Here is a 14,083-nt window from a genome sequence, read left to right on the forward strand (position 1 = left end):
ACGTGATGATTGAAATTCAATCTTCCATAATATAAGAAAAGCAAGAACCTTCCCTATAAAAGGGAATTTTTCAGTTATCTGGAATGCGGGATTTACGAGTGAAGTGCCTATGTCACGTTTTGACTTGATGTTTTAATGGACTAAGTAATTCAATACAACCTTTTAGCCGTTCGGCACTTACTTCAGAAGGGAAAATATCAAATTTCACTGTCGCAAAAAAATATGTTTTCATCCCAAAATCCTTTTCGAAATCCCATTTCATCTTATAAGAGAGAAATCCTTGTTTACTTTCCATATATTTTCGTTTTTATTGAAATGATGCAATGTTAATTTGATGGCCTATTGTAAAATTTCTAATATATAATAGTTCTGGAGGTCCCGGGTTCGATTCCCAAGGGGGGTAAAAAAAATATAAGTGATTTTTTCACTGTAATATTTATTCAATATTATTACCCTGGACTGGTACCTGAAGCGGAGGGCTGATCACCTTTCCTTCATGTGTAAACGATCAAGATAACACTGCGTTTATAAGATGCAGTGCCCTATGCATCATTGGGGTGCGGATAAGGGTTTTATTATTTTTATTGTTTTTGAAAAATTTCTAATATCTTTGGAAGCAGAGATGGCCAGAGAGTGAAATTATCAGCAGTGCGCGTCACATCAAAAAATGGTTCATAGTACAGTAAACCTCGATATAACGGACTAATTGGGCAAGTGAGTGACCGTTAAAGCGCTTGTGCACTACACGGCATTTTACTGTCTGACAGTCCGGTTAGCATGAAAAAACGAATGATTGGCTTGTGCACATGTCCGTCTTTCTCCGGATCGTTGCGCTCGATCGGTGCGCGATCACAGTGCACGTGAACTCGATCACGCTAAACTATCGTGGTTGCTTTTATTTGAAAAAAACCGGGCTGCCGGACAGTAAAATTCCGTGCAGTGCATAAGCGCCCTTGAACCTGAAAGTCTGTCACATAAAAAAGGTTTAATTTTTGTTCTTGTTGAAAATATGAAAACTGTATTTAGGTGTAAATAAACAATACAAATGCAAACAAAGTTCTATTTACTGTCTTCGGACACTCGTCGTGAAGTGACGTTGCTTTTCGATATCGACGCGCTTGCTTTTGATAATCCTGCTTTGAAAAATGATTTCAGTTTTGTTTGCTCTTTCGATTTTTTTAAAAATAATTTCTTGCTTAATAAAATGCGTATAATATAGTGATGAACATCTTCATCTGACGAATTTTCAATAATGTCATTAGATCGTCGAAATCGGATTTTAACACTGATAACATCATGGCCGCTAAAATTGTTTACATGCGGCGACACTTGAATCAAAGCATGTATATATTTTATAATATTAAGATTTTTGTCCATTATATCCGAAATTCGTTGAATGGAGTTCCGTTATATCGAGGTTTAACTGTATTTTTATATCAAAATCTATTGTGACACGTGTTTTAATGCATTTTTCATCGTTTTCAAACACCAGTTATATAACTATGTATCATACACCGGTATTATACGTATTTGAAAATGATGCGGAATGCATCGAAACACGTGTCACGATAGATTTCAAGAAATAGTGGTATTTACCAAGGAAAACTTAAATTAAAAATGGGTAGGTATTACCACAATGTAATTGGCGAATCAATTAATAAAATTATTCATTTTATTTTAAAATAATCGTAACTAACTAACTAACTAACCATCACGCCACTCCCCCACAGGGGTAGGCAGAGAGAATAGAACGCCACACCACTCTGTCTTTGCAAACATTCTTCGCCTCTTCCACGTTCACGCATCTCCTCATACATACCCGCCGATTGTTACGACTCCTAACCTGATCACTTTCAAGTATTTAGCATACCTGATCGTGCCATGTTTTTATCGGTCTTCCTCTGCTCTTTTTTCCACTTATTCGCCTCATAAATTTGTTTTACCATTCTTTCCTCACTCATTCGTTCTACATGTCCAAACCATCTCAACACACCTTTCTTTATTTGTTTTCTTAAAATATTCGTAAAACGAGAAATAAGTTAAGCTGGATGAATCATTACGACAAGGCAGAATAATATAATAAAGTGTGAACAATATTAAATATAAAATAAGACTGCTTCCATTTTTAACTTCAAAATTTTCGAAATGGAAAATTTAAAATATGCGAAGTCATCGGATTCTACATAAATAATTATTATAACTTAAACTTGGGTTTGTTTTATTCAAAATCTTGCCTTTGTTGAATAAAAGGCGCATTTCGCTCACTCGAATGAACAACCATAAAGGAACAATGGAGATAATGAAACAACAACAGCCACCTAACGCAGTGTGAACTTTGTCGACTTATCACGCCTACCAATTTATACAATATACGTTTAACAAAGTATCTATATAATATATCAAGGAAGGCAAAGCGTCATCCGCGTCACCATTCCTTGTCTGTCTGAGAGACGGCTGACAATGAAGATTCAGGCTGTCGCGGACTCTTAAGTCAGAGTTTCTCGGTTCGAATCAACCTTACTACAATTTGATACCTATTTCTCATAATGAGCCGCTTAGGCTCACAGAAATAGTATGAAATTGAAATATTTGTGTAAATAATAAAATCACAAATATTTCTCTTAAAATAAATATTCAAGCTTGCTACAATAAGATGTCTTTTGATTTTGAGTTGGCATTAACTTTGCGGAATAAAGTGATTATTGAAATACAAAAATTAAAAAAATTAATAATCCAGGATTCGGACCTCACATACTAATAAAAGAGTTTCTGTTCAATAACAAGCTTCTTTACATCTCACCAATAGATGTCTCTAGTGAAGTTCTAGTGATTCATGAACAAGGTTTCTAAATTGGTTCATATATATAGGACTTCCGAGGATTTAAGTAGTGTGGTTGTCAATAATGGGTGGAATTGGTGAATGTTACACCTGTTTAAAGTGATCACTTATACAAGCCTATGACGGTCGTCAGCCCCGCGAATGCCCAAATTTCCATATTCTTCTTCACCTTTGATGAGATGTCAAAAAATAATATTGTTAATGTATCAATCATCTCGCCAGTTCAACAAATTCAATATAATTCAAATCGAATTAGCACTTGACTTTTTTCCTTATAACATAAATGTCACCATTTGTCTTCCTCTCACCCCCTCTTCTCCGCTCGTCTCTCTATCTCTCCATTCTCTCTTCTCATCTATTTCCCCCTCTATTATCGTTGTAATAAGGTTGTCTTGCCGCAGGATATGTCCCATCGTCTTCCCTGTTCTGTTTCCTTTTGTTTATTACAAGGTACATTTTTCTTTCAGCCTTTTCTTCTAGACTTTTAAAAACCTTTCCGTTTGACACTTCCATTCAGCTAATTATTTCTATCCTTCTCCAACCTCAAGAATTCAAACGCTTCTAATCTCTCTCTTTCCTACATAGTCATAATTCACAACCATATAGAGCCCTTTTTCAATTTTTATGAGTTTCTTCTTTCTTACTTGATTTATTGCAGTTGTTATAGTGTAATAGTAAAGTATTTCCAAATCATTTTTACTGTCGAATATTTCCGATTCAAAGAAAATATTTTAATGTACATCATTTTAAGTGTGTCCAAATACTTGTTAACAAATATGGGTTTTGAAAATAAAATAACTGTTCATATATTAACTTTTTTTATTCATCTTCACGCCGTTTCCCCGTAGGAGTAGGTAGAGAGAGTAGAATGCCACATCACTCTGTTTTTACAAACTTTATTTGTCTCTTCTACATTCATGCATCTCTTCATACACATCTGCCGATTATTCCTCCTATGACTTACATCCTTTCGATGACTCCTGACCCGGCCTTTTTTTAATTATTTGACATACCTGATATGGTCAAACTTCCTCGGTCTTCCTTTGCTTTTTTGCAACAACTTTTGTCTAAATAAATTTGTTTTACCGTTCTTTCTTCACTCACGTTCCCCATGTCCAAACCATCTCATCACACCTTTCTTAATTTTATCGAATGCTTTCTTTAGCTCGCTTGCATTTTTCCTTATTTCACAATTCGAACATCTATCATACATCGTTTTACCGCACATTCGTCTGTGGGATTGCAATTTTATGCTAAGATGTTTAAAAAATATTTTCTTATTGTTTTTTGGGAATATTAACACTATTTGATAGTGCATTACTCGTACCACCCCAATCAATAATCCCATGCTGTAGAATAGACTGATATGAAGCAAAGTAGATTTGCATCCAACCTACTGATTTGGAATTTGAATCTCATTTGTGGCGGTCCACACCAAAACGTTACATTTCCATTATGAATAATTTTAAGTTATCAGGTATTTTAGCTTTTAAAATTGTTTCCTTTTTTGCTACATTTAATGATTTCATATTGGTTAAACACAGGATTGGTCACATTTTGTCGCAACTTTAATTAATATTTCGATAGAATACAGTAAACAGAGCAGATTTGCGATTAAAATATGTTTTCGTGAATATTGGAAATGTAACTTTTCGGTAAGGAACTCCACATTCGTGCATCGGATTTTCCGCTTCAATTTGTGAATGCCTCGTAAGTTTTCCGGACTACAATATAGGATCGGAAGCTTTAGGAAGTATTGCCGGGCGAAGTTTAATGGAATAACATCCCCTGCGCGCACAACTTTACCAGTTATCTTGCGGCTTTCCTCCCGAGGATCTGTTGTAATGTGAAAAGTACGAGTAATATTGTGACTCTATGTTGGCGATTCGATACTAGTTATTGGATTTGTCTAGAAGCACTTCATTAAATAAGTTGAACCGATATCCAATTTCACAGAATCATGCTGGCCATCCGTGACTCGTTGAATGAGCTGTTAAAAAAATAATGCAAAAAACTATGAAATAACTGTTTATATCGACAAAAATAAAAATGAAATCGATTTATGACATCTTATCATAGATGAAGATTTAAGTTTTGTTCTGACATTTCTTGGTGGAACTTTATACAATAAAATGACAACCATACAAATAAAATTCATGTGTAAAAACCTACAAAGTTATTTTTTTATTCTATAGATGAAGATGAATATAAAAGGTTGTAATTTGATCAGATATTTTACTAATTTTTCATAGCTTCAAAACAATTGAATTCATTAAACAAAGACTATATCGCTCACTCCTTTCAAGAACGTCATAATTTAAAAAACTTGATTTTTCAGGAGAACGTTGTTAAAGTTTAAATATATAATACAATGTATTAAAAATAAATATCAAGCCACTTACTGAACTTTTTACTGTGCAACAGATCTTTTTAGGTAAAACCTGAAGATTTTTTCTCCATTTGAAAAATATTTAGTACATTTAAAAAAAATAATTAAACAATACCTTTTCTTCAAAATGCAAAAACAACACTTTCTGCCCTGTAGCGGGTAAATATTAAGTTAAAAATATGCCTCTTTTGCTGGGATATAGTACATTTTCTGGGCATTCCGAAAACATGCACAGCTGAAAATTAACGATTTTTGATTTATGACGTTCTTGAAAGGAGTGAGCGATATGTTACACACTAATAACCTATGTTTGTTTCAATTTAAAAAAAAATCCTTAATTATTTACTTAAAAAAACAGATTAAAGTACCTTCTTATTTTAGACGTTTAATTCATATAGTACATATTTGCTAACTTTTTTCATTTTCATCTCTTTGATTGTTTTGTCTTCTGTTAAAATCAAATATTTGTAATTTATGTTAGCACTTTTAATCTAATTTATTTCTGATATCTATTGTATTCTTGTCAGTGCCCTTTTATTATAACCTAAAATAAAATGTAAACCCACACACAGGCCATGCCTTTGTGGGATCTTTTGTATTATTATTATATTTTTATGTACAGTAATTATAATTTATTGTGAAATGCAAAATAATTAAAAAAAAAAAAAAAAATTGGGTGTATTCAAATTCTTGTTCATAATTGTAGGTTTCCTAGCTGAGGAGTTATTTTCACATGTTGACATCTCAACATGGAAGGTCTGGAAATCTGGGTTTGTTTAGAGCTTACGACCTGTCATGGCTTCATTGTCATTAATTAATTCATTAAAATATCAAAATTGTTTACATAAGGTATTGGGTCACCGTTATCGTACGAACAGTATGAGAAGTCAGAACAGGGCCTCGATTAACGCTGACCTATAAGCTCACCCCACTGATTTATTAGCACGCACGTTCCGTACACTAATAAAGGATGGGGCTGATTCAATATCACGTCTAAGGTTTATTGGAAAATAATTTATCTTCACTCCAACACCTTGTCACATAATTCTAAGTGATATCTCAGAAAGAATATCTATCTGTTTTTTTAAATTTGTCAACGGGGTTGGGCATGGTGTTTCACTTTTTTCAAACCTTTTAAGAAAAACAAATGTCAATATATTTTAGGGTGTATGAATGTCAAGGAAAACACAGTTTTTTACTTGTATTCTCTTTAGAATATTTATATTTAAAAAAAATGTAAATTATGTTTTAAAGTATATTTTATATTAATTTAATGCTTTTTATAATTGAATTATTTTGCTAGATATTTCTACTTTCTACAATGTAGAAATTAGTAACGCTGTTCCCTCCAATAAAAAGACTAAGCTCTTGTCCTTGAAGAGGCACTTGCAAATCATTTTTATTCATTTAATTAATTTTTATTGTTATTATAATTTTAATTGTGTATTTTCTGTTGTGTTTGTTTTTTTCTTGATTAACATGTCAATAAGGTATTTAATTTATTTTTTAGAGTTATGATGTCTTATTTTTTTTATATCTTTTGGAACATTATTAAAAAAGAATAAAAATATACTTCATCACACAAAGCAATGATTTTATGAATTTACCCAAGCTCATTTCACGCAGGAACAATGCTGACCTTATTTTTCTGTATAAAATTTTTAATAATTATGTAGATTGCCCAGAGCTTTTTTTACTCATCAATTTTAGAGTCCCGGGAGCACAGAGCAGAAACGAAAACTTATTTAAAATCCCTAAAATGCACACCAAGTCCTACTAAAATTCATTTAATTTAGAAATAGACAATAATGTTTCTTTTAATACGTTTGAAAGAAATATTGTTGATGTCTATTTGACCACTTGATAAAGAAATGTTCTATATAGTTATACTTTTATGACAGTTTATTTAAATTGTTTTATTTTTAGATTAATTAGGTGGAAACCTATAGTTGGAATTGTATTTTTTTTATATTTTATCAAATTATATTATTTTTGTTGGAATATTCTGTTGGTTTTCCAATAATAAAAAAATAATAAAAACAATTAAAAATCACAAACATCCAGACCAATTGATAATAAGGATTCTTGAATTTATTTTGCGATTGGCGGGAATCGAACCCGCGACGAAAAAATTATACCAATCTACTCCACCTGCTTTTTTTATATTTCAAGAAAATGCTTTTTTTATATTAAAATACTCTTCGATCGTTTTCACACGCACAACATAAAATATATGTACATTTTCTTCGAAGTCTTCATTACAGAATTTTCACCTTTATAAATATTTAAAATATTATAGATTCTCGAATCCTTTAGAACATTTCTTATTATATAATTCTTAGAAATATATGGCGCGACAAATAACGAGGTTCATTGTATTTAAATTCTAAGGAATGCTTCATGAAAAGCAGATAATTTAATAAAGGATTTCTTTTAATAATGAAAATTCCGAGGTCCTTTATTAAGAATGAAATCGCAAATAATCACTTTATTTAATACCACCTGTACCTGGCTATACGTTTCTGTAGCGCAGTCTACTTACATAAAAAAGAAAAAAATTAACGCACACATTTATATTTCGTTTAATTTTAAAATACTTGTGAAGAGATGAAAATATATACATTCTAAAATTTTGAATAAGTAACGACATTTTTAGTTTTGTTTGTAGTGCTGTTTCATTTAACAGATGGCACTGCCATTGGGGTTAAGAACCTGTTAAAAAAACTTCCACCCCTTACACCATCCCTTACAAAAATGTTGTATCCCATCCGCCATGAGTAAGGTTAAGTATTGCTTGTGTTCCTGTTACGTTGAACAGATGGCACTGCCATACCGTTAAAAAAACTACCACCTGTTACTTGTAAGTATGCATACTTTAAAATTTAAAATTAAAACTTTTTCCACTTCCCACGTGTACCTAATGGCCGGTAGCAGTAAAGATTGTAAAATCATCGAAACAAAACATTTTCAATTGATAATTATACAAAAATAGTTCATTTTACTTGGTTGAATGAGCAATAATATTGAATGTATGTAAAGGCTAAGTAATAAATAATACTTTCCTTATCATTCATCGTTCACTTTGTGTTATACCTACTACTTTAATTACACAAAGTGAACATTGAATGATAACGAGAGTGTTATTTATTATTTACCTATTTATTTATTTTATTTTTTTTTTCAAAACATATTACATACATAAGTCATACATATAATATTCCTGGTGAATATTTTATATTTCTCATTTTGGGACATGGGATTAAGGTTAACAAGACTGGAACACATATAATAAAGTTACAATTTTTTTTTAAATAACCAAAACTAATACACATAAAATTATAACCATTCCACAAAGATAAGAGAAGAAGATATGCTTTTAATAACTTCTTATTTTAACCCTTATCCGCACCTAATGGTGCAAAGGGCGCTGCATCGCATTGACGCAGTGTTATCTTAATCGTTACTTACATGAAGGCAAGGTGATCAACCTGCGCTTGAGGGACCAGTCCAGGGTAAAATTGAATAAATATTGGAGTTTGAGAATAACAATTATTAATCGAACCCAGGACCTCCAGTACGGTAGCCGAGCGTGCTGACCATTACACTACGGAGGATTTTTATAAACAAAATAATAAATACTTCAAATAATAGATTTTTTTTTTTTTTTTTTTTATTCATTTAATATATTTACATTTTTATTTATAACATAATAACATTTGAATCATTTATACATATGTAGAACTTTTATATTTCGATTCGCTGTGCCTCTCCATAAAAGAGTCTGTGCTCTTGTGCTTGGAAAGGGACTTACACTCGTGGTTTAATGTTACATAATAAAAGATATAATAGTTTTTTTAATATATTTTTTTAAAGATTTAAATGTATAGAGCTTTAATTTTTTTCTTGAGGCTTTTTATATCATCTATTTTTTTTAATTTCTTTAGGGAGTTTATTGAAATGTTTGATTGCCAAATATTTGAAGTTTTGCTGAAATTGCTTGGTGTTGCATTTTGGAATAGAAAAATCGTTTGAGAATCTCGATGATAAATTCTTTGTTAAATTAAGATAATACAAAGATTTTTTTTCTATCAAAATGTGACCTTTCAAATAAATGATCATAGGTGATTTATAAAGCGGAAAGTATTTACGATTTTTCACTGCAATCTCTGGAACGTATTCCCTGTGCGAAAAAATAATCGTGCGAGTATACATTATGAATATTTGATCCTCGAAAGGAGCGAACTTTGACCTTAAGATTTTGATTAAATTCGACGTTAGCGAAATTTGCGAAATAATGCTCAGTCATAAAAATTGTTTTAATATTATTACATTAATTTGACAAAGAGTACAATATATAGGGTCCGCCATCTAAAGTTTTTTTTTTAACTAGTGCTTATTTCGTGAATGGTAACACTTAGCTCATGTCTGATTTGACAGATAATTAGTTTTATCCTTCCGCTGAGCGAATATGGTTGTGTATACGCTTGAACAACGCTGAAAAATATTGCGACATTCGACTTACAGAAGATGCCGATTTTGCCAAAAAAATCATCTTTTCGGATGAAGCTCATTTTGATCTTGGCGGGTATGTAAACAAGCAAAATTGTCGTATTTGGGGCACAAAAAACCCGCACGCATACATTGAAAAGCCGGTACACTCAAAACGAGTCACTGTTTGGTGCGGATTTTGGTCCAGAGGCATAATTGGGCCATTTTTCTTTGAAAATGAGCAAGGAGTGGCCGTTAGTCAATGGCGATCGTTATCGGGCCATGTTGAACGGATTTTTGTTCACAAAAATTAAAGAGGAGGATATTGGCAACATTTGGTTTCAACAGAACGGCGCTACGTGCCACACAGCCGAAGCTACACTCGATGTTTTGCGCCCCATTTTCAAAAAAAAAATGTTATTTGGCGGACCCTTTACTTTTTCTAATGATTAAATTGCTTGCCAACATTTATTACATCGATAAACCGGCATATCGACTCAAGGTCGATATAGAAACCTATTATTTACAACATTTTGAGTGTGTCCATTAAAATGTAACTTTGTTACTACTTTGTTATCACTATAAATATTTAATTATTACTTAATTATAATGTCTACCGGTTTCGAAGCTAACCGCTTCCTTGTCAAGACTGAAAAATCAGTTTTGATAAAGAAGCGGTTAGCTTCGAAACCGGTAGACATTATAATTAAGTTATAATAAAATATTTATAGAGATTTTAAAACAAAGTAAGATTTAAATTATAACATGCAAAATCACAAAGTTAGTGCTTCAAATATAGACAATACTTGTTCTCCAATTAGGAGTTGTTTTTTACATTTTTTTTGGACCAGGGACCAGGATTCAGACCTCACATCCAAATGAATGAGTTTCTGCTTAATAAAAAGCTTCTCTTATCCCACCATAGATTTTTCTAGTGAAATTCTTGTAAATTAAAACACTATGTTTCGAGTTTCTAGTTGATTCTTCGAATCACGGGTAGAATGGTTAAATATCACGATGTGTGATATTGTTATTGGCTTATAAATTAATATGTAAAATCACAAGACTATCGTTATCACTCTTCTTGAAATATGTAGAGAAATAATAATAATAAAGGAGATATTAAGGTTTAAACATTAGATATTTGAATAAAACGAAAAACCTGCGTTCGCATACGTCATCAACTTAACGTCATCGAACGTTTTATGACGTCATATGGTTTATTGTCTATAGTTTATAGAGCTGTAATAGTAGTAGTGTGGATTGTTTGTTTACCACTACAATACCATTTGTGTTATACAAACATAAGGGGAGGGAGGGTGGGAGGGTGGACCATAGACATCAACAAATAGAGCCGACAATAATTTAGCAATGACACCAAAATTAAAATAACTTCATCGTTTCTGTGACGTCATTCATTGCTAACTTGCGAAAATAACGTTTTTCAAAGGCAAATTTTTAAAAAGAAAATGCTGAATGAAAATATTTATTATATCGGCTGTTATAAACACAAAACGAGTCTCATACAATCCTTTATAGGTTGAGTATGTTAAATTAGATATTCCTCTTGTCTGACAAGGATCCATTGGTGAATGTTACACTTGTGTACTTAAAGTGATCACTTAAACCAGCTATGACGGTTGTACGCCCTGTTAATACCCATACTTCCATATTCTTCTTCATCTATGTTGAGATGTAAAAAAATAGAATATTTCTACTTTTTATGGAAAACTTTCGACATTTATGATTCATCATTCATTTAAATTGGCTTAAAAATATTCTAAGCGAATCTCATTTTGCTATCCACAAGCCACTATTTAGCCTCATTAGGAATGTAAAGTACAAAATTAAGGCTGTAGTTGGAAACCACCCCGTAAGAAAGTTAATTTGATGTTCCAGGGAGATTGGTGTTGACAAGAAACCTTGGACAAGTCAACATTGCCGTCGAGGAGAGAATGAAAAATAGTTTACTTATTTTTGCAACTATTTATTTGATGGATTCGTTGATTTGAAGTTTGAATAAATGCGTAAGCTTGTAATAAGCGACTTAAAGAAGTTTCGATTTTAACGGTTAAATTAAAGTATTTTGTGTAGGTCTAAAACTTATTCACAAATCTGGGTTTCTTCACTTATCACTCTAGTTATTTTTACATTTTTTACATCTTAACATAGATGAAGAAGAATAGGGAAGTCTGGGCATTTACAGGTCTTACGACATGTTATTAGCAGGTTAAGTGATCACTTTACACACGTGTAAAATTAACCATTCTACCCATGATTGACAAACACAAAAGGTACTAATAAATAGACACATTTGTACACACCTTTCACAGGTAAAAACATATTATTTTAACTCATTTTTTAAAGCAATGCAGAAATTTCTATTTACACAACGGAAACACATGCAATATTATATATTTTTCATGTCGGACAGCGTGCTTCTTGACTGCTGCGTCACTCGTCATTTTCAATGTTTTGGATTGATCTGTTGTTTCATATATTTTAAGTAATTTAATTGTTTCAGTAGCTAAATGGAACATATCGCAGTCATACAGGAAAAAGTGACGAATTGCATTTTTTTACAAAAACTTGATCATTGACTATTTGATATCTTACTAGTTTAATAATGCCCTAGAAAAATCCCGAAAAAAAAGTATAATTATTGACTTGTTAAAAATGACTAACAGCCTTGATGTTTATTTTCTTGCAAAGCAAAAGTGACTTGAATGGCCCTCCTGAACATTTTACGTTTTGTTAGTTGGTCACTTTCGAATATCGTAGTCGTACACTACGATATTCGAAATGCCTGCCTTCTCTTTTCTCTCTTTTCCACGTAACCAGATTGAGCCATAGCAACGCGTGATTATATAGTGGAACCTCTCATAACGAGCATAATTCGTTCCAGAAGCTTACTCGTTAAGCGAAACAGTCGTTGAGCGAATCATTTTATTTCTGACTGGCACGGGAATCTGGCTCACAAGTGAATATCGTGAAAAAGGGACTTGCTCTTTCTCCGTCACTCGCTATGCAAAATGTCGTTCGTTTGTGTTAGGTTATGGTCCCGTGGTTAGTGTCGCGGACTCTTGAGTCAGAGTTCCTCGGTTCGAACCCAATCTACCAATTTGATACCTAATTCTAATAATAAGCCGCTTAGGCTCACATAAATAGCATGAAATTGAAGTATTTTTGTAAAAAATAAACACAAAATATATTTTTTAATATTTAAAAAAAAGGCAGCAAATTTTCACATTTTTTGCTCGTTATGACTGCTAGCTTTTAATATAAACCAAACGGTCTCAATAAAGGCCGGACTAATTAATTAATGTCCCTCGTGTTTAATTAATTGTGAAATTATTTCCAACATTTGTGATGAATATTAAATGTACGATGAGGTCCAAGTAAGAATAAATACCTAATATGTCCTTATTATCCTGTATTTTGCTAACCTTTGGAGAATTTAATTTATATGGAACCAATTAAGATTATGTTACAGGATTCCCAAGGAAATTACAAATTAAAGGATCAACCAAAACGCTCATTAAATTTTCGTCGGAAAATTAGTTCTTTACTTCTCAGTAAGTTGGGGATGTATTAAGTTAATTAATACTCAAAAACAAATAACAAAATTTTAAGGATAAAATCAACACAAACATAACCCTTTTTTAAAAGAAAATATTATTTTCTTTAATATTTTTCGCAGATACTTTGTGGCACATTTTATAAACTTTATGAAATAAAACATCTTTGTTTTTAACCACTCTTGTATTGGTACATTTTTTCTCCGACCAATTTTGACAAAAAACTTGTTATCATCAGGGTTTAACATGTACTAATTCTAAAACATTATAATATTCATAGTAAGGTGAGGAATTTTAAATTGTGTACGTTGGTTGAAATGTGAAATAATATTTGTGATATGAAAACATAAAAACTCACCTAACTATGAATATTTTAATGTTTTAGAATTAATACATGTAAACCCTGATGATGACAAGGTTCTTGTCGAAACCGGTTGGAGAAAAAATGTACCAATATAAAAGTGGTTAAAAACAAAGTTATTTTATGTTATAAAGAAAATATTAGTAACGTAGATATGTAACCACTCACCAAAATTTTTGTCTACCGGTTTCGAGACGTACGCGTCTCTTCATCAGGATAATAACTACAACAGCATACAAAAAACTACACATTACTATCATAGCACTATTCAAACTACACAAATGTTGATCATCACGGACAGTTCGAAGCTTTCGAGTTTTCAAAAAAAAAGTTTCATTTACATCTCAGCATAGATGAAGTTAAACATGGGTTTTTGAGTATTTAGAGAGCTTGTGACCTGTCATAGGCTAGTTAATTAAATAACTTCT

The sequence above is a fragment of the Brachycentrus maculatus genome, unplaced genomic scaffold, assembly GCF_059751285.1.
Source record: "Brachycentrus maculatus isolate JH-2025_06_01 unplaced genomic scaffold, ASM5975128v1 h1tg000555l, whole genome shotgun sequence".
Taxonomy (NCBI): domain Eukaryota; kingdom Metazoa; phylum Arthropoda; class Insecta; order Trichoptera; family Brachycentridae; genus Brachycentrus; species Brachycentrus maculatus.